Genomic DNA, 22,732 nt, shown 5'->3' on the forward strand with positions numbered 1-22,732 from the left:
ACCTGCATGTCAGAGATTGGTTAACAGGGGGGTGTGTGTGTGTGTGTGTGTGTGTGTGTGTGTGTGTGTGTGTGTACAACATTTGCCTAGTTTTCTCATCAGGAATATTCTACCCTGTAGAACAAAATTCAAAAATTTCATTTTTTCCTATATTCTCTAAAGTTGAATATGTTATCTTTTTTCTGAATATTTGAAAAACTCACTTGTAAAATCAACTAAAGAAAATGTCTTTTGGTAGAGAAAGATCTTTGCTCCTTTTCCACTTTTTCTACAATTATTGAATGATGCAAGGTTCTTTGCCTCTTCTTGAATTTTTAAATCATTTTTATGTCCCTAGAAAAGTATGTATTTCATTTGTTTTTCCAAAGCTTTCTTAATTTGTACGTAATATTCTATTTTAATTTTTCAAAGTTTCTTCGACTTCTGCAGCTATGTCCTCTTTCACATTTTTTTTTTTTAAAGATTTTATTTATTTATTTGACAGAGAGAGAGAGATCACAAGTAGATGGAGAGGCAGGCAGAGAGAGAGAGAGAGAGAGAGGGAAGCAGGCTCCCTGCTGAGCAGAGAGCCTGATGCGGGACTCAATCCCAGGACCCTGAGATCATGACCTGAGCCGAAGGCAGCGGCTTAACCCACTGAGCCACCCAGGCGCCCCCCTCTTTCACATTTTTAATATTGCTCTCTGAATCTTCTCTCTTTTCCATATTGGATAGGCTAAGGCTTGTCTATTTGAATTGGTTGTTTCAAAAACATCAGCTTTTATTCACACAATTTTTATTAAAATTGTAAAAACACTATAGGGAAACATGTATTTTTTTTTTCTCAGATTAAAATTTGTATACATTGCTCTAAATTTAGTGATGTTTCACCTGAAAAGGCATCTGGAAGTTGAAAAGCATACTGAACACACTGGTTGAAGTTTATCCTATCCACATGTTTGTTTATCTTAGGTGCATGACTCCTTGGGCATTCTTATATTCAAGTTCATGGATCATTTCATTCTAATCTTCCCAATACTTACTTATTTTTGGTCTATTTTATCAGTAGGCCAAACACACCTGAGACAGGTGTGTTTTAAGGTTTTTCACCATGATTATAGTGTCTTCAAATTCTCCTTTTTTTTCTAAATAGTTTCTAAGAGTTTTTGTTTCATAGATTGTAACACTATATTGTTGAGATGATACTGGTCCTCCTTATTATAGCTTTTTAATGGATTTTATTTTTATCAATATAATTTGGGGTGGTTTTTTTGTTGTTGTTGTTGTTGTTCATGGACACTTTTTGCATTCAGAGTAGCCATGTTAAACTGTAATCCCCACATTTTCCAGTGGATTGGTCCAGGGTAGGTATTTTACTGGCTGAGCCAACAATTTCTTCCTGAAACTCATTATTTGGGATTGTGAGACTCACCAGCAATTGAAACAGTAACATTAAGCCCAGATGGCATGGGCACTGCCACCAGTTGAGTAAAAGAAACTGAACTGCAAAGAGGGGACTAAAGCAGATACACAGAAAGACACACAAACAGCAGACTGGGAGGTGGTTTCTTGGATATACTTTGAGTCTGAAGCACACCTATATTTTTTCTTTAGGCTCTGTGACATATACTCATTTCCTTATGATAAATTCCCCTGTGGCTGAAACCAGTTCATTCATTCCACAATTATTTATGGAGTAGGTCGTATGTGCTAAGTCCTGCAATTGGTACTAAAGACATGGTGGAAAACAAAACAAGTCCTACCATCATGAAGTTTACATTCTAGTTGGGATTTACAAAATGCCAGCAATAAAGACAAGTGGGGGATATGCTATTTAGATATGTGGTCAGGGAAGGCCAGTCTGAAAGAAATGAGAGTAAGCCCGGTACTATCTGGGGGGTGAGCGTTTCTGTAAGAAAGTACAACAAGGGAAAAGGCCCTGAGGCATTAGAGGAATTTTTGGCATTTTCAAGGAATGGCCAGAATATCAGCGTGGCTGGAACTGACTGGGTGTGGGAAGAGGGAGGGAACGTGGGTAGACGCCTTAGTCAGGGGCTAAGCTCCTGCAGGTGCTTATAGGCCTTGATAAGGATCCTGGAATCGGAAGCCATTGGACGGTAAAAGGGTGGAGGGTGGAGATGATCTGATTACATGTTAATGAATTACTTTGGCTCTTCAGGAGGAAATCATAGACTGTAGATGGGCAAGAACAGAAGCACGGATGCCAATTGGAGGCTCTTGCAGTAGCAAAGGACATTAGAGTCTAAAGCAAATTCACGGAGGTTCGTGGTTGGATGGAAGTTGGATGGAGGTTGTGATTGGATTCTGCCTATATTTTAAAGGTAGAGGATCCCTTGATGGGAATTTAAAGCGGGAGAGAAAGGGAGAAGTTAGGGACTTCAAGGTATTTGGCCTGGATAAAAATGATTACCAGTTTTCAGTAATTCTGATGTTCTAGTATACCTTGCTCTAGCTAGGTACTAAAATATCATTATGGTTCTTTGTTAAATGCCTGTTTTTCAACATTTTTGAAAAATCTGAATCGTTTATAGTTGAAGACCTATGTGTAATTGACGATAGGATGTATATTATTCAACTTTTCAGCCACATCCATTCTTTTTTTCAGCCCATCTTTTGAGCTACTGAGCTGTTGGCTGTGTGGTATGTGTTTTGTGTGGGAGGAGAGGATCCCCAGGTAGTCTGTATTTGCAGCACATGTCTTCTATTTAATGATTTTGTCCTATGTCCTACATTAGTCTTGTCAAGACAGGCTACATGTTGTTTATTCGCGTCCTCCCCCCCACCCCCAGTAAATTACAAACAACAGCAGTTAGAGCTATTTTTTTCAAAGCGACAACTGGCACTTAAATCACTAAAAGGATAACATACCTCCCCAAGAAGATCGAGACAGTCTCATGATCTTTCATGAAGATTTGGCTGAAGGAAGGGACACCTGGGTGGCTCAGTTGGTTAAGATTTGGCTGAAGGAAGACCAAAACCAGGACTGAGCACTACAAATATTTAACTTTCCATACTCAAGGAAAGGAAAAGACTGTTCTTTGGCCAAAGACTCAAATTGTGAATAAGCAACCACAGTTAAAGCACGTGCTTTATCAACTAACAATAATAGCCTCACTGTTTCTGAAAGTTAGCAAATCAAAGCCGGCCCTTGGTTTCCGGAAACCAGCCAATCAGTGATAAAACCCACCGGCCTTAAAGTCAGCCAATCAGTGACAGCTCCGCCCTTTGAGACAACAGCCAATCAGCAAATGCCTTAAAGTCAGTCTGTCTACAGCCTCCTTACTCTGGAGACAAAAGAAATGAATGCACCTGAAAATCAGGCAATCCCTAAACACAATACTTCTAAAAGCCCATGAAACCTTGAATGCCATACTTTCTTAAAACTTCTCATAAGATCAGATTTGGCTTTGGGGCACCTGGGAGGCTCAGTCAGTTAAACATCTGCTTCAGCTCAAGTCATGATGAAGCCCCACATTGGGTTCCCTGCTCAGTGGGAGCCTGCTTCTCTGCCTACTGCTTCCCCTACTTGTGCTCTCGCTTGCTCTTTAACAAATAAATCAAATATTAAAAGAAAAAAATCAGATTTGGCTTTGTCTGCAAGCAAACCAGAGGTTTTTGGTCTGTTTGTTTTTTTGTTTTGTTTTGTTTTTTCTTTTTGCATTAGCTATAGAGTTTGATTTATCAGTAGTGCATTAATTCACAACCTTTTCAAAGTTCAGCTTCTGTTTATGTGAGTTGGACTTGTGTGTGACAGACACACTAATGCTGCTGTGAGATTATCGAATTCGGCCTTTTCGTTGCTGGCAGTGGTTGCCATTACCTATTTTTTTGTTTGTGTGTATGTGAATGCAAAATGCCAATACCCACATGTAAATTTTGTGATGAATTTTCTGAATGGTGGATTTTCAATAAATAAGGAAAAAGTCATTTTGAAGCTCTCAGTATGCAATTATTTACTTAATATCAGAAATGGTGGAAAGTCAGACACAAACCAATAGTATATAACAACTATGCACACCAGATACAGCATTTTCTCAACTTACCAAAGAAAGTGCTAAAATTAGCAACTTGTTATTAAGAGAAATTCAGATGCAGAAGATAAAATAATCAGAGAAGCGGTTGTAATGGCCTTCCACACCATATATCCACATAAGTCTTTCAGATCAAATGATCTAGCTGAACTATCCCTATTACTTACAAGAACTTGTTGAATGTATTTTTTAGAAAAAACTTATGAAACATGTACCCCTTTAAGTTTAAAGGTTATTCATAAAAGGAATAATGTTACCATGGACAGAAAAAGAAATTGTAACTTGAAATGGATAATTATGGCACTTGCCATGACAATTTCATTCTTCAAAGAATTCTACTGTTTCAAATGGTTGTTACTAACTACTCTTCCAACAGAGCAACGAGTAGAATCATTATGCATCAGGTTGTTGAAGAGGGAAGAAAAATTGATAATACTTTCTTGTCAGTGGACAATGTTTTTAAGTTATTGATCTAGAGATCAGAGCATAATCAATAAAAAAGCAAGTTATACCTGAAAAATGGGATTATGTGCTTCAACAAGTCAAATTTGAACACTAATTCTCCAAGTTGTTAACTTTATGCCCATATATGTTCAGTATACTGACTCATATTATTAATTTTTAGCATATTTTTTCATTAATAAATGTTCAGTGGATAAAAGAATGAAATAAGTTAACCACTGTGGAAATTATCCTATGTAAATGGAACATAGGCTATAAATGCAAGAGATTTTATAAGCAAATTCTGCATGACAAAGAATTACTAAGGAGAGACAAAGAAAATATAATTTTAAAAAAATGGCACAAAAGGGTGCCTGGGTGGTTCGCAGGTTAGGCATATGCCTTCAGCTCCAGTCATGAGTCCCCTCTCCCCCCCTCCCATATCGGGCTCCTTGCTCAGCAGGGAGTCTGCTTCTCCCTCTCCCTATGTCCCTTCCCCTGCTTGTGCTCTCTCTCTGTCAAATAAAAAATAAAACCTTAAGAAAAAAAGTGGTCTGAGAGTTAGATATTTAGAATTTATTTTGCATAAAAAGTAATTTTTAGGGCACCTAGGTGCTTCATATAGTTAAGTGTCTGCCTTCAGCTCAGGTCATGATCCCAGGATCCTGGGATTAAGTCCTGCATCAGGTTCCCCGCCCAGCGGGCAGTCTGCTTCTCCCTCTCTCCTTGCCTCTCCCCCTGCTTGTGCTCTGTCTCTCTTTCTCTCTAATGAATAAATAAAATATTTAAAACAAAAAACAAAAAAAAGTAATTTTTAGCATAAGTATGCCCCATGCAATATTCTCTTAATGTACATATGCATGGCCAATTAGAAATATTTGAAATTTAACTGAATTTTTTTAATTTTTATTTGCTCCTTCTGGCAACCTGAAGGGAGGGGCAATTCTGTTTTTAATTTCCCAGAATTTAGATTTTTTCTTTTAAAAATAGCAGCCTGGGGGCGCCTGGGTGGCTCAGTGGGTTGGGCCACTGTCTTCGGCTCAGGTCATGATCTCAGGGTTCTAGGATCGAGTCCCGCATCAGGCTCTCTGCTCAGCGGGGAGCCTGCTTCTCTCTCTCTCTCTCTCTCTCTCTCTCTGCCTGCCTCTGTCTACTGTGATCTCTCTTTGTCAAATAAATAAATAAAATCTTTAAAAAAAAATAGCAGCCTGCTCTTTTTTATGGATATAAGACATTCTCATGGATCTCTCTGTTTCCTGCATTCATTCTGTTTCCTCATAGGAAATTTCTTTTGTTTCTATATTGTGGTGTCATTCTTTTATGCTGCTGGTTTTCCTCAAGTGTTTCGGAATTCTTGGTTACTCACACTTAAGAATTGCAGGTTTAGATTGGCCCATTTAGGTAGCTGGAGTGTTTGAGTTCACGAAATCCTTGTTTTCTTGGCAATCTATGCAATTCTTAAGTAGGGAAGAGAGTCAGTGTGGACGAGCAGTCTTTCCTTTACCGGAAATAGCAAGCTTGCTTTCTGGATGCAACTGCTCTCCATACTTTACGACCGACAGAAATAATGTCCTGGTTTGCCTGGGAACGCCACAGGATACTTCTTATCCTGGCACAATTATTAATAGTGCTTGCTTTTATTCAAAAGTGTCCCAGTTTAGACAACAAATTATACTTTCATCCTTCTTATGACAGATGGAAGCTAGCTGGGATATTGTCCTATTTCTCTCTCTGGCCCCAGCACCCACCTTGGGAGAGGCTGGTGCCAAATATCCCAGTAAATTTCAAGAGCAGAATTCACAGCCTTAAGCAGGGGGCAAATGCGACAGCAGCCGCTTGGAGAATAAAAGACTGACACAGTTACTCCACAGCACTGTCATTAATTACCTTACTGGCTCCCCTCCTCCACCCTATTACTTAGCATCTTAGGTTTCTTTTTCAGGGGTCATCAGAGCTGCTATCTTTCACCAACTCGGATTATAGGGTGTTGTGTTTTGTTTTTTAAACCCTGGTGGATGTTCTCATCTATGACTAACCCTATCTGCTTTAAATCTTTTTTTTTAAGATTTTATATATTTATTTGACAGAGATCACAAGTAGGCAGAGAGGCAGGCAGAGAGAGAGGAGGAAGCAGGGGCTCCCTGCTGAGCAGAGAGCCCGATGTGGGGCTCCATCCCAGGATCCTGGGATCATGACCTGAGCAGAAGGCAGAGGTTTAACCCACTGAGCCACCCAGGTGCCCCTTCAAAACTTTTTTTTTTTTTAAGATTTTATTTATTCACTTGACAGAGGAAGAGAGCACAAGCAGGCAGAGCAGCAGAGGGAGAGGCGGAAGCAGGCTCCCCAGTGAGCAGGGACCCCGAAACGGGGCTCGATCCCAGGACCCAAAGATCATGACCCAAGCCGAAGACAGTCGCTTAAACAACTGAGCCACCCAGGCGCCCCACCCTATCTGTTTTAATGTTCAATATTAAGCCTGTAGCAGCACCTGTAATAACAATAATTATAGGCAGGATGTGAGAACTTTGTGTCAGGTGCTGTTCAAAGCACCTTACTTGTACACATCCTCACACCACCCTTCGAGGTAGGTACTTTTATCTCTGTTTTCCAGTTATGGAAACTGAGGCATGGAGAGGGGAAAGTAATTTACCCAAAGGCTGGAAGACCCAGAGAGGGTAAGCAACTTACCAAGAACTCAGCAATTGAGCCCAGAGCTTAATTCTTCACCAGCACCTAAATTAAATCCCTCATATCAGATGATAGCCCTTTTCCTGGCTTTCTAGAAATGCGTGAGGTTCCCCACTTGTATACAGTTCTGTCATTTCTATGGGGCTTTGAGAGGAAGAAGAGGTTACCTCATGAGGTCAGTTAACAATTTGGAACCTGAAGCTTAGCTTATCAAACTTACTTTCTTTCTTTCTTTCTTTCTTTTTTTAATCAAACTCAGGTGTTCTGTCATATTGAAGAAGGGCTTCTGGTCTAAATGATTATTTGTTGTTTTTCCAGTCAGTCGAAATCTTCTATTAACCTACCCTTGCTAGTGTGCCCAAATATCCACATAGCACTTCCCACTGCTTTATCTAGAAAGCTGGGTGAAGATCTGGGATAAAAGCAGAAAATACACCATGGAAATTTCCACACCGCCCTGGGAAACTCCACTTTAGGTACTTTATGGGCCACCCCAGGGTTATAATAGGGCCTCCCTTTATAGTATGTAGACCTAAATCCTATTATTTTAAATCAGAAAGAGATAGGGACAATGGAGGCTGATTCCATTAGTTTGCAAATAAGAAAACTAATTGCACAGAGATCAAGTGATTTACCCATCATCTCCCAGTTAATTAGTATAATTAGTGACAAGGCCAGAATTACCAGCCTATGTCCTAAGAATTTTTTTCAGTCTGTCTCACTGCTTCTCTTTTTGGTTGCTTTGGGAACAGAAAGAGAAAATCATCAAAAATCATGTTATTATATGTCTAGAAATGATTGTTTTCTGTAGGTTTGATCTCAATGTTCTTTAGGACCCATACTTTTGTAAAAATTATGATCTCAGTTTTAAAGTTTTGATTGCCATAACTGTCATGGTTCCCTACAATATTTTTCAGGTTTTCTGTGATATACATGCCAGTACACTAAACCACGCTTCTTTTCACCTCCAAAATAGCATTGACTCATATCTGTTCAAATATATTAACATTTTCATCTCAACTGACTCACTTGCCAGGAGCAACAGGCTTTTATGCCAGTTCCCAGCATAAGCCATATCACCCCTCTGCTGGATAAAACAAAGAAATATTATTCTACTTTTAGGCTAATGAACTTTGAAAAATGAAATCCTTTTCTTTTTCTTGTTTTTCCCCCCACAGCAATTGGCTTTTTGGGTTACAGATATGTTCTAGAAATTGCAACATCAGAAAGGCTAAAAGTGGCAGGGTAGGGGGAGGCTTTAGGTAAAGGGAAAGGGGGAGAATTACAAGATATTTCCTAATTTATCAAGAGATGAATATTTCACATTCTAACTGTGAAATAAAATGGTTTTCTTATCCAGGACTAGAAGGAAATGTTGTAGAAGGAAAAAGGAAAGTCAAATAAAAATAAGCTGATAAGGTTTCATTATTTGTTATAGGGAAGAAATAGCCATCAACATTAAATAATCTGTTTGGAAGCATATTAGGAAATAAATTCTAAAATGTCTGTTGTTCATAAGCCACAAGTTCAAGATAAAAAGCATTAATTCTTGTCAATTAATATCTCTGTCTTTTCTCCCTGACTGTCTCTAGCTAAGAAAGCCGCAAAGCTACAAGATCTGCTAACACTATCTCCACCTTTTAGGACAACCAGGTAACCCATCATTCCCTCAGCAGATGCATTTCTGTAAAGTCAGCAAAATCCCCCTTTCCGTCCCACCCACAAACACCTACCCAGCCATTTGCCTCTCAACACTGATGCCTCCAGTTCCTCCTCTCAGCGGAACATCCCACCTGCACGCCTGTTAATCCTAGCTAAAATGGTATTTTTTCCTATTTAATGTTCTCTATAGCTCTTTTTGCTATCACAAATTATCTCATGCTTACATATTTGTTGTCTGTCGGCTCTTTTCAGAGAAGATTTTGTCTATCTATTTTACTAAACATACAACTCCCATTTCTAGAACAATGCCTGACACCTAGGAGGTGCTTAAAAATATTTGTTGAATGAATAATTTATTTGGCTCCCTGGAAGCTTCAGAGCATCTTGGGCCCTGGGATATCAAAGAGCAGCTATCAACTCTCACACCTTGCCCACTTCTGTCATCACTTGGAAATGTCCCACCTCTGAAATTTTAAACCCCATGGAAATTTGCTCCAGTTGCTAGCCCCTCTTTCTCTGGCATATTCTCTGCTGCATTATTTCCAAAAGCTCTGGACTCTTCAGTTGTAACACGAATGCTCTACCAACTCTATTTAAGGCTTCGCTTCTCATATCCTGCTTCAGCTGAGCTTAGTAAAAGAGTAGTTTACACCCACTAGCTTGATTTTACTGTCTCCCACTGTCTCAACCCAAGTATTTTGATTTCTGTTCACACAGCTCTATAAAAAGTGCCTTTGCCAATGTTACCACCCCACAATCCCATCAGATCATAAAATCATTTTCAAAACAGAATCTAATGCCAAATATTAGGATATGTGGGAAAAGAGGAACTCTCTTCCAGGTGGAGTAAAATATGGTACAACCATTTTTGGAGAGCAATTGCTAAAGTTGAAGACGTGAGTTACCAACAACATATTCCATTAGAAAAGCTCTCTCACATGAGCCCAAGGAGCCCTATGTATGAGTGTTTGTTACAGTGTCGTAATAACAAAAACGTGGAAATCACCCAAATATCCACTGTGGTAGAGACTTGTACTTGGTCTCCAGAATTCACCTTTCCCTTCTTCATTGGTAACTGAACAACCAAATTTTAGACATGTGATTACTTAGAATGAAGAGTCCTTTTCTCACTCTCTTTTTTAGCTGTGTTCATGTGAATTCATTTTAGATAATGGGATGTAAGCAAAATTAGAGAATGAAACATCCTCTTTTTCTTCCTTCTACTGTAAGAATGCAAATAATGTCTGCCAGAGCTGGAGCCATCCTTTTGAGCTCTGAGATGAACTGTACATGAAGGTCCAGATGTAGAGGAGTAACAAGATAGAGGGAGTCTGCGTCCCTGAAACTGTGCCACTCCATGCCATTCCCGGAAAACCACCTTTGGACTTACACACAAAAGAAACATTTTTTATCTTGTTTAAGACCTTGTTGTTTTGGGGTTTTTTTGTTGCTCATCTTTAGCCAGACTTAGTCCTAACAATCAGAACCGTGTATTCATTAAACTGACTTTAGTATAGCAATAAATAAACAATAGAAATCTATCCACAGGGATAAATCTCAGAAACATAATATTGTTTAGAATAGGAAGTACAAAATAACATTATTTGAGTTAAAAAATGTATGATATTATATTTATTGTTTACAATAAATATTCTCACATTAAATAAATATTCTTACATGAGAAAAACATAAGAATTATTAATGACAACTTCAAGATAGTGGTATCCTTACAGCAGGCATTTTTCTGATTCTACATGGAGTAACCGGCTACATTACTGATCATCTTATCAGCCAGGTTGGTCAAAAGCAAACCAAGGGGCGCCTGGGTGGCTCAGTGGGTTAAAGCCTCTGCCTTCGGCTCAGGTCATGATCTCAGGGTCCTGGGATCCAGCCCCGCATCAGGCTCTCTGCTCAGCAGGGAGCCTGCTTCCCCCTCTCTCTCTGCCTGCCTCTTTGCCTACTTGTGATCTCTGTCTGTCAAATAAATAAATAAAATCTTTAAAACAAACAAACCAAGTAAAAGGCCCTCAATTAGTCTTGTCGAGAACTTTCAAGGTTGATCCATTCACCCTTCCCTTGTAAATCACTGCCACTGAAATAAAGCCCTGATCTTTAGTATTTGAGTCACTTGTGAATGATACAAGGTGAGACAAGCTGTTTCTGGGATGTGACTTTGTGAAAACCAAGCCAAGAAGATTATCCTGCCAAGTTTCAGTAGAACTTTAGCAGACGTGGCCTTGGCTAATTGGCCACTGTGGATTAACCATAACTTATTCATATTCACCAACTCTTTCCTGAATATATACTGAGTTAGGGTTAGGAATATTTACCTTGTAAATTAATGTGAGTGAAACAAGAGCTGGCTCCATTATTTTTTTATGTGGAGGAAATCTGATCCTGAGACAAAGAAGAAAATCAGCCCGTGAGCCATTTTCAAGTTTCTAATAATGGTGAGAATAAAATACACCATTTATTGAGTACTTACAATGTGGCAGATATGTTACATATATTTGCTGATTTAAAATATTTTTTTTAAGATTTTATTTATTTATTTGACAGAGAGAGATCACAAGTGGCAGAGAGTCAGGCAGGGGCGGGGGGTGGGGGGGTTGGGAAGCAGGCTCCCCCTGCTGAGCAGAGAGCCCAATGCGGGTCTCAATCCCAGGACCCTGAGATCATGACCTGAGCGGAAGGCAGCAGCTCAATCTACTGAGCCACCCAGGAGCCCCTAAAATATTTTTCACAACAACCCTAAAATATAAATTTAAAAATGTCTTGTGCTCACATAGGTAAAAAGGGATTGAACCTGGATTCTGTTTAAAGAGCTGTCTAACTCTAAAGTCTATATTCTCAAATACTGTGCTAGTCCATTTACCACCACTAACAGTATTTACTGTCATGTGAGTCACATGAACTCACATGACAGGTGAGTCACATGAACCGGTAAACTAAATAGTTGATTACATCGTGCATTTAGAATGGTGTTACAGTATGCACAGGCTATTGAAGGGTTTACCTGTCCCCAGACATCTTCTCCACATTCTGTAAAGCTGTTACCACATATGTCACTTTTGGGGTTAAGTAATGTGCCCCAGAATACTAATAAAGTTTATCTCCTTTAAGGGGGACATTCTCATTGACAAATCCATGGATTAATTTAATACATTAAACTATAACTTAATAACAAACTTTTAGCATTAGATTCCCAAAGGAATGAAATGCCTTTCTCATACACTTTAATGGATAATGTAAAAGTCTTTTTTAAAAGGATCAGATTCCCTTGGGAGAAAAAGCAGAGGGACCTGGGGAAAGAAATGATACCATAGAGGAGCAGTATACCTTGTGGTTTTGGTATCTTAACCTGAAATGGAGTGTTGTCGTTTGAAGAAATCTTGACAATTACCTATCACAACCTCCTGCATTATCACACCCACAGAAATACACCCTTTATGAAAGTGGAAGATTAGCTCAGAGTTATTCCTCCATTTGTTCATAGCCACGTAAGTAGATTTTAACTACTCAAAGATGAAATCATGAGCCTTTTCATGCCAAGATTATTTCTCTGTCAAAATTTGAGGAGAAAGTGCCAAAAAGCAGAAAATAATGAGGAAGGAAAGAAATATTTGGCCCAATTCATAATTTTAACCAGCACAAGCCTACCCATCTGCCAACTCCCTTTATCTGGTTTGGAATGGGAGGAAGGGAAAAGACAGAGGATGTAAGGAGATGGCTAGGTGGGGTGCCAAGGGCGTTCTGCCTCTGTTTGGGGAAAAAAGCTGTTCAAATCACTGTAAGCTGGAGCTCTGATTTCTGCTTCTTTCTTCCTTCAAGCGCACAGCTGATTTCAGGAAGAAGGAGAGGCAGCTTTGATAATAGGAGGAAAGGCTGCTGTCACCGAGTCAGAGAATTCATCCTATCCGTTTCCGGCCCAGTCTACTACCAACCCTTAACATCCCTGTCAAGAGGAGTCCCCAGCTCTGATGACAAGGAGCCCAACATCTCCCCGGACTGATCTCAGTTTTGAGCCAAAGTCAAGCTTGCTATGGTTCTACCCTCTTGTCCTAGTAACCCCCTCTGAAGCCATTCAAGCAGGTCATGGACCCTCCTGTCCATAATAATCCTTCACATATCTGATGAGTCAAATAATAATAACAACGGCAAACACTTACATGTAATGCTAGGTATGATTATCATTGGCACCACAGAAAACTGAGGCAGGGAGAGGTTAAGCCCCTTGCCATGCTCTCATAGCTAGTCGGTGTTCAAGCGAGGATTTGAGGTGTTCAATCACTATATTACACAAGCTTTTCCTCCCTCTTTCTTGCTCCCCCATCAGCCACTCTTCCTATGACAGGATTCTCCATCCCTTTCACCCTTTCCTTTGACTCATACTCCAGTTGGTCAATGCTGCTTTTAACAGAGTCACCGTGGAAGACTGAGTTCTTTGGGAAGCAGGCTCCGACACGGCATTTAGAGCCTGTAGGGTGCTTATTTTATTATTTTTTAAAAAGATGTTATTTATTTATTTGACAGAGATCACAAGTAGGCAGAGAGGCAGGCAGCCGTGGGGGGCGGGGGGGAAGGAGGCTCCCCACTGAGCAGAGAATCCAACACAGGGCTTGATCCCAGGACCCTGGGATCATGACCTGAGTGGAAGGCAGAGGCTTAACCCACTGAGCCACCCAGGTGCCCCGGCAGGGTATTTATGAATGAACATCCTTGATGTCAACACCTGATGAAGGTGAAACAGATGGAGGGATGGGGGAAAAGCAGACCTAAGACATTCACACAATTATGGTAGGTATATATTATCAAAGGTTATTCATAGGTTACTCTGACAATGTAAACCATTTTCATGGAGTGGTTATAAGATTGGCTGACATTTTGACCCCATTAAATTAATAACATGCCCAATTTTTGTTCCAAATGGTAGCTAGACAAGTTCATCCAGAACCTATTGTCAAAAACAGGACACAATGGTGTTTGTGAAAAATGATCATGGAAATCCTTTTACTGATTCAGTCTAATTAAGTAAAAACTTCTGGGTATTTATACCTCTGCAGAGATACGATTTAGCTTTAAAAATAAAGGTATCAGGGCACCTGGGTTGCTCAGTGGGTTAAAGCCTCTGCCTTCGGCTCAGGTCATGATCCCAGGGTCCTAGGATAGAGCCCTCTCTGCTCAGCAGGGAACCTGCTTCCCTTCCTCTCTCTGCCTGCCTCTGGGCCTACTTGTGATCTCTGCCTGTCAAATTAATAAATAAAAATCTTAAAAATAAATAAATAAATAAAAGTTATGTTATTCTTATAAGTGTAAGGAAAAAGTCTACAGATCCCCCTGAAAAGATTAGTAGGCTCCTTATTTGTACAAGTTCTTTTGTTTTTTAGTTTAATAACGCTACTGCTGGTTGATCAACGAAGTTGTTTTTAAGAGCTCCACGGTATTTTGGCAAGTCTGTAAAGTAATAGATAATTAGTCCCAGGAAAAAAAGGGATAGAATGCCACAGCCCCCGCAAATCTGTTACTTTTCAGATGCCTGTTACAGCGGCTGCTCCAAATGCTATTAAAGTTAAACCTCAAATTTTTACCTTATTTATTCTTTTTTTTTAAAAGATTTTATTTATTTATTTGGCAGACAGAGATCACAAGCAGGCAGACAGGCAGAGAGAGGAGGGAAAGCAGGCTCCCTGCGGAGCAGAGAGCCTGATGTGGGGCTCGATCCCAGGACCCTGGAATCATGGCCTGAGCCGAAGGCAGAGGCTTAACCCACTGAGCCACCCAGGCACCCCGATTACCTTATTTATTCTTGCAACCTGTTTATCAACTGTTTATATTTCAGAGCTGCGAAGGGTTGCATTCTTGTTTTCCCATACTCCATTTCAGCGTAGTTTATGACTTAGCTAGAGGAATTTTTATGGCACAAATATTAGGGATCATGCAAAGGTATAAAAGGGAAATTGGGGGAATATTATTTTAATAATAGCTGTGAATACAGAAATGAGGGAAATTTTCAAGGGGAAATTAAAAACAGGGATGTTGAAATAACAGGAAATGGAAGGTGATGAGGAAGAATCATCCACCTGCTAAATTAGTATGCTCGCATTCAATGTGAACTCCAGTATAGCATTGTTCCTCCACATTGTTAAGTTTGCTGAAAAGATATTTTAAATGATAATTCCCATCTTCAAGTTGAATTACTTCTACAAAGTAAGCCAGTCACATTCTTCGGATGCGAGCCTCTTACATTTTCACCAGCAGGCAATAGCATCTCCTTCTCATACCCAACAAAATTCAGGTTACCTCCTAGGACACCAGACATAACTTCTCGCTCTTTTGGAGTGGACCAGCCCTATCTCTTTTACTAAACTCACTCCATTCCTTTGTTAATTTTACATAAAGATTCTCCATGGAAACAGCTCCTTCTGAGTCAGATTGAGAAAAGAGCAAAAGAACTTGGCTAGGTGTAACCGTTATAAGTATCTGTATTTTGTTTAACCCCCTTGAACAATGAATTCGCTAGAAGTCAAAGAAGAATGGAAAGCTTATCAAATAAGCTGCTCTATATATGGGCAGCTTTCCCATGAGCGAACCCATGATTTCCTATAAGAATTACATAATATGCATCGCTCACTTTGCCACGAGTCCTTATCTTGCCTATGATGTAAAGCTGAGCTCTAAGAGATACAGGTCTGAAGAGAAGGGTCAGCCGGAGGCCCTGAACCAACTTTGTAACTGCAAAGGGAAATTGACTAATCTTAGAAATTTGTTTTTCCTTCCTTGTCCTAGGCTTGATCCAAGTGGAGGAAATTGACTGGTATTTCATGATTTTCCTTTACAATAAGCTGGGAGCAAGCTGCAGAGGAAGCTGGTCAGGTCAGAGCAGAAAGGAAACTGCCTAGCACCTTCGTCAATTTCCTGTTGCATCCAACTGATAGCAGAAAAGAGAGGATGTGATGTTATAGGCTCTGGCCTTAGGTTCCTAGATGCTGCTGATAAACGCTACCACCTTCCAATCAGTGGCTAGTGATTCACAGTTTTCTACCAACTTAATCTAGATTCAGACTTTAAAAACTGCCTCTTAACTGCCCAGACCTTTAAAATGCTTACTTATCCTGTGTAAGATATAAAGAGCCAATAGTTAGTAGTTAAAGCAGTTCCTTCACAAACAGCCCCCTGAAGATCTACCAGACTCCAGAAATACACAAGATCTGTTTCCAGGGAAATCAGCTCCTTGAGAATTCAGTCTGCTCATACAGACATTTCCATGGGAGGATGGGGGAGAATGTGTTCTGGTTTAGTCCGGGATAGGGGTATGCCGGAGACATTTCATTAGAAACTCTTTCCCAACAGGGCACATGACTACACTACTCAAAAATACCAATGACTTTCCCTTAATTATGGAAGGGAACTCTAGTTTATTGCAAATAATTTGAAAGCCTTACATAACATAGTCCCTACTTATCTTTCCAGAACTGCTCTCAAACTATCTTACTATTATTGTTAAAACACAAATAAACAGGGGCGCCTGGGTGGCTCAGTGGGTTAAAGCCTCTGCCTTCGGCTCAGGTCATGATCCCAGGGTCCTGGGATCGAGCCCCACATCGGGCTCTCTGCTCAGCGGGGAGCCTGCTTCCTCCTTTCTCTCTCTCTGCCTACTTGTGATCTCTGTCTGTCAAATAAATAAATAAAAAAAAAAATCTTTAAAAAAAAAAAACACACACAAATAAACAAAACTGTGTACATTTGGTGTCCCAAGCTCCAACAGTTTGGCTCAGGCCAGGTGAACCAAAATGATCTCACTATTTCTATTCTCTTCTCCACATCTTATCCATAATTCAAGTTGCTGTTTCTCCACCAAGTTTCCCCTAACTATTCCAAGTACAAAGAAATTGCACAAAGCTTGTAGTATCATAGTTACATCTCATTTGTCCATAAATCATTTCCCTGGTGGAGTTTGAGCTGTTTTATTGGCAGTTTCTTAATTCTTGCATTCCTGTTTCAGTCTGTATGCTTTTGTAATAATTTTGGAAGAAAGGTGATGTATTTTACTTTTTTATATGCCCACAACCCACCCAGAATAGGGTCTTCAATTCAGCAATACCTATTCTAGATTAATTTATTGAAAGCACATGGTATTAAACAGGAACAGACACAACCATGTATAAAGGTAAGTGGAGTGGAAGAATCTAGTACTATAAGAAGATAATCATAGGTTTGGGGAATTTAAATAGGTTCTTATTGACTTTCAGATTCATAGTTTAATAGGACATATCTTGACTATTCTCATCAATCAATCAACTAACCTATTAAGCAAGCAAAAGCAAATAAAAAGCTCTTCTGAGTTTGGGTAATAATGATATGGTTTCATCAACTGTAACAAATGTACCACTCCACTGTGGGATGTTGATGGTGGAGGAGGCTGTGTGCGGTGAGGAGCAGGGAATATACAGGAAATCTCAGTACTTTCTGATCAGTTTTGCTGTGAACCTAAAACTGCTTAAAAATAAAGTTTAGGGGAGCCCGGGTGACTCAGTCAGTTGAGCAGCCGCCCTTGGCTGAGGTTGCTCAGGTTATGATCCCAGGGTCCTGGAATCGAGTCCCGCATCAGGCTCCCTGCTCAGTAGGGAACCTGCCTCTCCCTCTCCCTCTGCCCCTCCCCCTGCTCATGCTCTCTTCCTCTCTCTCTCTCTCTCTCTCTCTCATGCTTCTCAAATAAATATATAAAATCTTTCAAAAAGTAAAATAAAAATAAAGTTTACTTAAGGAAAAAAGAAAAACCTTCTGAGCACCCAGTGTATTAAGCCTGTTTCCATACCACACCAAATCACTCAGCAATACCTGGTCTCAACCCCCGAGCCTCCGCCACTTGACGTGCTTCTGTCATCACTGTAATAAAATCAGGAGTCCCGGTTGTACAGTGTCACACGACAAGGAGGGATCACAGTCTTTGTACATTGCTTGGACCCCTGGGGCACTGCCTTTACGAGACTGCCCAGACTGGCTGGAAATCACAGAAGGGCACACAGAGTTAATGCCCCCATGGACTAGACTTTAATGAGCGAGAGATAGGAGGAAGGAGGAACCCAACAGATAAATTGTCCTTTGTCTCTTCCATGGACCGTCTGGTTTCTTATTGCCTCTCTGGACACCAGGCAATCAGCAATGTGTTGTAAGAGGCCAACTCAGTAACACCTCCTTGCATTCTCTCTCCTTCCTTCCCTGACTCATGCCCTTCTCTTCCCTCTTAGCTCCCTAGGGTTGCACCCCTCTCTAAATGATGGGTATGTAAACTCTTATCCCAGGCTCTGTTTTCCGGGGAACCTGAGCATCTGCCAAATTCAAAATCCTGTGCTTAGTGTAAGGGACAAGACATAGTGCTCTGTAGTTACAAATGCTCTTTCTCTATATTTTTTTTCTTTAATAGGCAATGCATTACATGGTTCAGAAAAGTAAAGAAAGGGGCCTCTGGGTGGCTCAGTGGGTTGGGCCTCTGCCTTCGGCTCGGGTCATGGTTCTGGGTTCCTGGGATTGAGCCCCGAGTCGGGCTCCCTGCTTGGCGGGAGGCCTGCCTCTCCCTCTCCCATTCTCTCTGCTTGTGTTCCCTCTCACTGTGTCTCTGTCAAATAAATTTAAAAAAAAAAAAAGTAAAGAAAAAGTGCAAACCTCTTTCCCACACACATGTGCCTTCATGTCTTCTTCACCCTGTTTCCTTTCCATTAATAATAAATTTAAAACTTTTCGATCAGTAAATACTTCTGGAAGTAAAAATTTCCAGAAATTTTTGTCTGCATAGGTTTCTAACATGTAGGTGTGCCATAATTTACTTACTCATTCGAGTGTAGATGAATCTTTAGGAATCTTCAGGTTGTTTCACCGTGATTGGCTTACAAAGAATACAGAAGGAAATACCATATTATAGGTAAGCTGTTTTGCCTGCATACTTGCATATCTATAGGCTAAATTTCTAGAAATGGTATTTGTAGGTCAAATTGTATTGGCATAAGAGCATCTGTTATTACATGCCTTTAACAATCCAGTGTGTTGAAGATTTTGCTTTGTGTTTGGTTCGTGAAAAATGATATGTCAACATATATTTAAACTGTACTTCTCTTATTATACAAGAGGTTAAATATAATTTTATACGTTCAAGAGCCATTTGTTTTTCCTTTTCTGTGAACTGTTTGTTTGTGAAGAAGCCTTCACCAAGGGAACAATCTTTGGCACCTCTATTTTTAAAACCCTGTACACCAGACTCAAACCAAATTAAACTGAGGACTTGAGCACAACACTTATATCCCTACTTGAGATACTGCAATTTATACCATCTCCAAGTTGCAGAGTCTGGTCCCCACACTCAGCACGTTCACAGTCTAACAATAAAGGAAGATGGTGGGGAGAAGGGAGTAAATCAGGCTAAAGAAGTTCCCGCTGTTGCAATGGTAATGCACAGAGAGGCAGGAAACACTGGCTGATAATGGCTGGTGTTGGTGTCCAAAGGCTCCAGCTTGAGAGTAAAGATATTTGCAAAGGATTATGGGAACACAGAGAACAGGATGGAAGTAAGGTTTATTAGAAAGTTCATGCACTGAGAGGGCTCTTGAACAAGGCCTTGAAGGACAAGGTGGAACAAGAAAGCAGGGGTATAGCCCTTCTACACAAAGGGAACAGAATGAGCAAAGATACAGGGCTAAGAACTTTCTGTGAATGGTGACTGATCCAGAGTGACCATAGAACAGGGAGGGCGTGTGTGTGTATGTGCGTGTGTGTGTGTATGTGCGTGTGTGTGTGTGGGCGCGCGCGCGCGCACACGGGTGTGTACAGGTGAAGGATATGAAATATGGGCAGAATGAGAGATGAGGTCACTCTTTAATTAATAGTTATTTAAAAGCTTTTCTTCCTTAGGATTCTTCACAACTGAGCTCAAACTTCCTTATAAATTTTACTTGGCATAAATGAAAAGTCCTAGAATAAACATGACTTGGGATGATGTAAAAACAACCTATTTTAAGGAAAATAGAGGAAGAAGCTCACTAGGTCAGAGAGATTGGCCCCTATTAGTCACGAGCCTCTTCTTCCTCTCAAACAAAAAATCCCAGGGCATGAAGGCTAATGGGTATGTTCATAAGGACATGGCAGCGCAGCATCGATGGGGAAATGAACCAAAAACTTCTAAAAAAAAAAAAAAAGGAGGAAATATAAACTGCTCTTCTATTTATGGTAATTAAAACTGTAGGAATAAAGAACAATAAAAAGGTAGATGCAAAGAGAGGTCAGTGAAGTGAAACTAGCTACATTACAGAACTCTAATGATAGCTGCTTACCAAATGCCCAGTAGATTGTGCTAATGAATACTCCAGAGCTGTAACCATTAAAAAAAAATCTGGCTGGCTTTAACAAGAAAAAATATATGGTAATTATTTTTTCAAAGAGACATTGCCAAGGTTTATCCATGCCAAAACACTGAGCGAAATTTGAATGTGAAATAAACCACAGGAAAGACATGGTAAGTGAGAGCGTCTGCAGACTCATTGGCACTCTCCATTCTTCCTTCAGCTCCTCCTGTCTTCTAATTCTTTATGTTTATATTATCCTCCCCTTGAAAAATCCAACAACTTGCAGACTCCAGGGATTAAAAACAAGAGCGTTAAATTATCAAATCTTTACATATAAGGGAAAAATAGTTACAGAGGTTCAAATGACCTCACCAATATCCTCCAACACCATTCAGCCTTGCCCTGCAGATCTAGGTAATGGCTTGCCCAGCAGATTCTTTCTTTGCAGTGATTATGGTCTACGTTTTGCTTGCTTCAGGACAAAGGCCAAATCAGGCCAACAACTTTCCATCTCAACCGGAGGGGAGGCAGGGGATGGATGCACTGAAGCTGGGGTTCCAAGATCCAGTTGGGAACTGATTACATGGGCCAGGCTGGGATAAGCAGGCTGAGATTCTGCACCCGTGCATATACCACAGCAGACACCTTGGTCTCCAGCTAGGAGGCCATCCCCCTTCTTGCCTGCTAACAAGCCTCAGTTTTGTTCAGGAAAAAAATGCCCAGTAAGCGGGATGAGTGATGATGGATCTAAGCCAATCATGGTGAACCCACCCTCCTTTGCCAGTGACTGCCAAGATCTAGGAGTGGACACATGAGCCCGACTTGACTAGTACAGGGTAAGAAGAAGTCAGTAGAGGGCTGGCAGGAGAGATTATATTTCCTGATAAAATAAAGGAAAGGGAGGAGAAAACCCTTTTGCCTCCCTTCCCTTGCTTCTACTTTGAATGCCTTTGTGTGTGGGGCGTTCCCCAAAGCGGTGGCAGACCTCTGACAATTACCAAGACATTGCTGACACACCCGGGAGGCAGGGTGGAATCTGCCGTGTTTGATAACATTGTTGAGTTACCAAACCAACCTTGAGACAAGCATCTTGTTAAGTGAGCACCAAATATACGTAGGGTCTTAGGTCACTCTTTGTTAAGTTTTCTGCTTCTTGCAGCAGAAAAACAAAACAAAACAAAACCCTATACCTGGTAGGAACCAAATCAGTCACCAGGGAAATAGTGCTGGGGTGACGTCCATAGGGTCGGAGGAGCAGTAAGTGGGAGAAGGGGGCCAAGAGCACACCAGCATGCAGTGTGGGAAAACGTTCATGACGGGGAGTGTGTCCTGGGGCTTCCTGGAGGCCTCCGTCACTGTGCTTTTGGCTGTGTGAAAGGGGGTGGGACTGACCGCTTCAAGAGCCAGTGCAGGGCTAGCCACTGCTGAAACCCACCGCTTCCTTTATTTCTCTCGGCAGCACACCTTAGCCCAGATTCTTGTGACCTCATACGTGCAATCTCACATGTTGGCCGACTGGTTTCCTGTCTTGGGTCTCTACCCTCCCATCCACTCTGGACGTGGTAGCCAGATTACCTATCAGTTATGTCAATCCACACTTTGAAACCTTCCATGGCACCTCACACTTGAAAAGTACACCTCTCTTAGCCTTATAAAGTACTGCACCATCTTGTCCTTCAGAGACACATCAAGTTAGGTTATGGTCTCTTTTTTTTTTTTTTTAAGATTTTATTTATTTATTTGACAGCGATCACAAGTAGGCAGAGAGGCTGGCAGAGAGAGAGGAAGGGAAGCAGGCTCCCCGCCAAGCAGAGAGCCCGATGCGGGACTCGATTCTAGGACCCTGAGATCATGACCTGAGCCGAAGGCAGCGGTTTAACCCACTGAGCCACCCAGGCGCCCAGGTTATGGTCTCTTAAGAACAGTTCCAAGTCACAACTTTCTGTCTCTCCTAGTTCTTAAAAACAGCGTCTTAACGTGCAGAAATTTTCAGTAACTATTCAAGACAGAGACTTTTTTTTTTAAACCTTAGTCTTTACACTCTGTTGTCTATTTTAGAAGAAACAATATTGACTGGTGATTGGATGATATGACTATATCTCCTGGTGATTAAATGAATCAGTAAGCATGCAGTAAGTAGCCATTATTCTTATAAGTTATGTCTACACTGACACTTTTTTCACGCTAGTCAACTTTTGTTTGTATGATCTTATGACTTTACAGTGATTAAAAAAACACCATTAAAAACGATCATTAGTGGGGTGCCTGGCTGGCTCAGTCAGAGGAGCCTGCTACTCTTGATCTCAGGGTTGTGAGTTCGAGCCCCATGTTGGGTGTAGAGATTACTTAAGTAAATAAAACTTTAAAAAAAAATGGTCATTAGTGGTGTTGATTTTAGCAAATTAACAAATTTAAGTAACAATGAAATTTTGAATTTGAGTTTCTGTTATAATTATTTTATAAAATAATTTTTAACTAGCTCCACCTTTATATAGTTTCACAAGCAGTTTTGCTTTTTTTTTTTTCAAATGCAAAAATAGAACTTTATTTCCTCAGTAGCTTCATTTAGTTCATCAG

The sequence above is a fragment of the Enhydra lutris genome, unplaced genomic scaffold, assembly GCF_002288905.1.
Source record: "Enhydra lutris kenyoni isolate GAN:26980312 unplaced genomic scaffold, ASM228890v2 scaffoldscaffold7, whole genome shotgun sequence".
In the NCBI taxonomy this organism is placed as follows: domain Eukaryota; kingdom Metazoa; phylum Chordata; class Mammalia; order Carnivora; family Mustelidae; genus Enhydra; species Enhydra lutris.